A 3,361-nucleotide genomic window follows, 5' to 3' on the forward strand; every position below is an offset into this window, starting at 1 on the left:
AACTACTTACGTGCTGTTCGGCGTCCTGCATTTGAGTCCTGTCACCCGTCTGAAGCGGCCCCGGCCGTAACAGTTTTACTGTTATCTCAAATGTATATAATGTCAGAAAGAGCAATAACCAAGAGTCTGCACTACAAGCTGGAGGTCTGGATAAATAAACTTGACTTTTAAGTGCCCTCTTATAAAAAATAAATAGGGTTGATGTCTGGTATTTATATGGTAGTCACAGATACTGAGTACTTCAACCCCCCTCCCGTCTCCTTTCTTCAAGGTCTTGTTCTGTGTAAGAGCCTGAATGTCCTTGGAGATGCAGAGCTGATGGACAAAACGTCCTCCTACTTGTCTGGTGACCTCCACACCTGACTGGCAAGACTCACAGCTCACATACTGTGGCTAACTCACCATTGGCCATGTGGGGTAATTGAATCATAATGGAACATTTACCCCGGCCCAGCCCGGCCCGGCTCATTGCCCACAACTCTCTGATGATGCAACAGCAACAACTTCAGTCACAACTAATGTCATCCAGGACCAAGGTAGCCATGAAATTGCTTCCGTCCCCGAAGCTGAACATTTTTTTCTTTTTAACATGAATTTAAACTTCTTGGATGGATCACTCTGAATGGTAATTTGAAAGATTTCCACAGGTAAACCTTTTTCAGCTCCTGGCTGCCTTTCAGATATTTGTCTTATCCTTATCCAACAGCTCTTAGGTATAATGCAATCTGTCCAGTTTGACATCCACTAGGTCACTACCGAGCCACTTAGTGTTACAGCTGGGTTCTGGGTTTTAGTCACATGCCAAAGATTTTTCAGTAAAAATTTCTTTTGTTAGGTTGTTCCAAACAGGTAACAAAGGGGTTGCTGTTAAAGACTTGACCCTAAATGTTGATCAATCTAAGGTTAACATTTTGCATGTCTACTTCAATTTCCTGTGCTTGGAAGAACCAAAAGGCAAAACTTAACACAGAAACTGTAGCATCCAAATGTATGAGACTTAACCTTATCCAAATCCATATTACTTTTTTGTCCTTATCTGGAGTTTGTGATGGGCTCTGTTATGTGACACAAGTGATTAGTGGACTAGTCTGCCATTTTGAAGATGTTACAACATTGGTTAAAGGGAATAAGGTCCAGGGACACAGGAATACAAACTGGTGCACAATCGATTGCCAACCACTGGTCAAGAGGAAAAAAATTATATTTTCCAACCAGTTACAAGTTGTTCCTGGAAGCTAATGGCAGTTGCTGGGAAAAACACTGCTAATATCTTAGTCACTGACAGACGTTTCCAACTACTCTGTTGTAAAAACTGTTTTCCTTCAAAGTAAAAGTTGCACACTTTGCAATATGTTGGTTACAGCACTAAGGCACAACTTCTACTTTGAAGGCAAACCTTCTCCATGTCCAATTTGTATTGCAGTTACAGTTTTTTCTGATTGCTTAAGCACATTTTTTGTAACTATAAGCTAATTTTGCAAAACTCTACACACAAATAAAAAAAAACCTGTCACCCAATTATCAAAACATTTTAGTTCTCTTGCAAAAACGAACACAGCTAGATTAACTCTTCACACCTTTGTAAAAATGTTGTTTTCGTATCAAACAGTACACACAAGCCATCATCTACTAAGCACACAATGCGCCAACTGCACACTGATGGTATGAATACAAAACACATCTGGCTTTTGCTTTCTCTGTGTACAGATGTCAATTTGAGGTCACACCTTTGTCATAGTGTCATGTAAACATACAAGGATCCAAACGTCAAGTATTGGTGTTTATTCACACTCATCAAAACCAAGACAAAGTCAGAACACAAAATAGGAATTCCACAAATAAAAGGGGAAAAAAAGACAATCAGCCTACATCATGTCGTCTTTCTGGGTCCGGCCACAAAATTTCGTCCACATCGCATGCGATATCCTCCAGTCCAAGGCACCGGGGAAAATATCTCCTTGAATGCCATATCCAGGCCTGACATGATGCCTGGTCAATATCTCCACATGCCTCCTCCATTGCCTGTAAAAGGGCTACCTGTTGATGAAGATGACGGTCATACACTTTCCAGCGCCAGGCAGAGAAGAACTCCTCGATGGGATTCAAGAATGGAGAGTATGGAGGGAGGTTGAGTGCCATGAAGGATGGATGGTCTGTAAACCAGTTGCGGACCAAAGCAGCCCTATGGAAACTAACATTGTCCCATATGATGACATATCGGGTCTGCTCTGGTCTCTGAACAGCGAGCATGTCATGCAAGGTGTCCAGGAATGCAATAATGTGTGCAGTGTTGTATGGGCCTATGGTTGCATGATGGTGAACAACACCATTTTGGCTTATAGCTGCACACATGGTTATGTTACCACCACGTTGTCCTGGGACATTGATGATGGCACGGTGTCCAGTAATGTTCCTGCCACGTCTCCTGGTTTTACTGAGGTTAAAACCGGCCTCATCTACAAAAAGTAGCTCATGTCCCATTGCATCTGCTTCTAGTTCCATCACTCTCTGGACAAGACAAAACAAATGCAACACATCAGGCCCATGCACAGCACTACAGTATGCACTTCCAAATTCAGAACCAATGACACTAGCTTACCTGCACATAGTCATATCGCAGTTGCTTTACACGTTCTGTGTTTCTCTCGAAAGGAACTCTGTATATTTGCTTCATTCTTATTCTGTGGCGCGCAAGTACACGACTTAGTGTAGAAATGCTTGCACTGTGTATATTTTGAAAGATGGTGTCATCATCCATTATGCGCTGCTGTATTTCACGCAGTCTTATTGCATTATTGGCAATCACCATTTTCACTATATGGGTCTCTTGCTCTGGAGTGAACATTCTGCCTCTGCCCCCAACATCTGGACGTCTAGCAATTCTGTAAAGTAACAATTTCAGTATTTTTGCATGTATGGTACTGTTGTGTTTCTCATTAGAGTATGGCAGTGCTACAAAGTACTTACCGATTCTCATTTCGAAATGTCCTAATGATGCTTGCCACAGTGTAGCGGCTCAGTTTAGGCTGAACACGTTGGCCAGCTTCCCTCAGGGTCATTCCACGGTTGATTACATGGTCCACTATTGTAGCTCTGGTGTCATCAGTTATTCTGTTTCTTACTCTTCTTACCCTTCCTCTTTCCCCTCCTCGTCCTCTTCTTGCTCCTCCATGTCCTCTTCCTCCAACTTCTTCACCTCCACGTCCTCTCCCTCCTCTGATTCTCACTCTTCTCACTCTTACTGCTCCTTCCATTGTACTCCACATAGACAGCTTACCTGTGGCCTGTTTATAGTGCTTAGGCTGATTGCAAAGTGGACTAATTATCTAAAACAGTTTTCACATGTGAAAGTGTGCCAGAC

General features: G+C 42.5%; 1 pseudogene across 1 annotated transcript; it reads right to left on the reverse strand.

The window, feature by feature from the left end:
• Positions 1–1,962: 1,962 nt before the first annotated feature.
• Positions 1,963–2,992, reverse strand: LOC146705386 (uncharacterized; annotated as a pseudogene). The gene is made up of 2 exons (XR_014921692.1): positions 2,600–2,992; positions 1,963–2,508 (listed from the first exon to the last, which is right to left on the reverse strand). The product of XR_014921692.1 is annotated as an uncharacterized LOC146705386 (transcript).
• Positions 2,993–3,361: the final 369 nt, after the last annotated feature.

This window comes from Copadichromis virginalis, linkage group LG7, assembly GCF_057382275.1.
Source record: "Copadichromis virginalis isolate Kocher_CV1m ecotype Utaka linkage group LG7, C_Virginalis_male_GT1.1, whole genome shotgun sequence".
In the NCBI taxonomy this organism is placed as follows: domain Eukaryota; kingdom Metazoa; phylum Chordata; class Actinopteri; order Cichliformes; family Cichlidae; genus Copadichromis; species Copadichromis virginalis.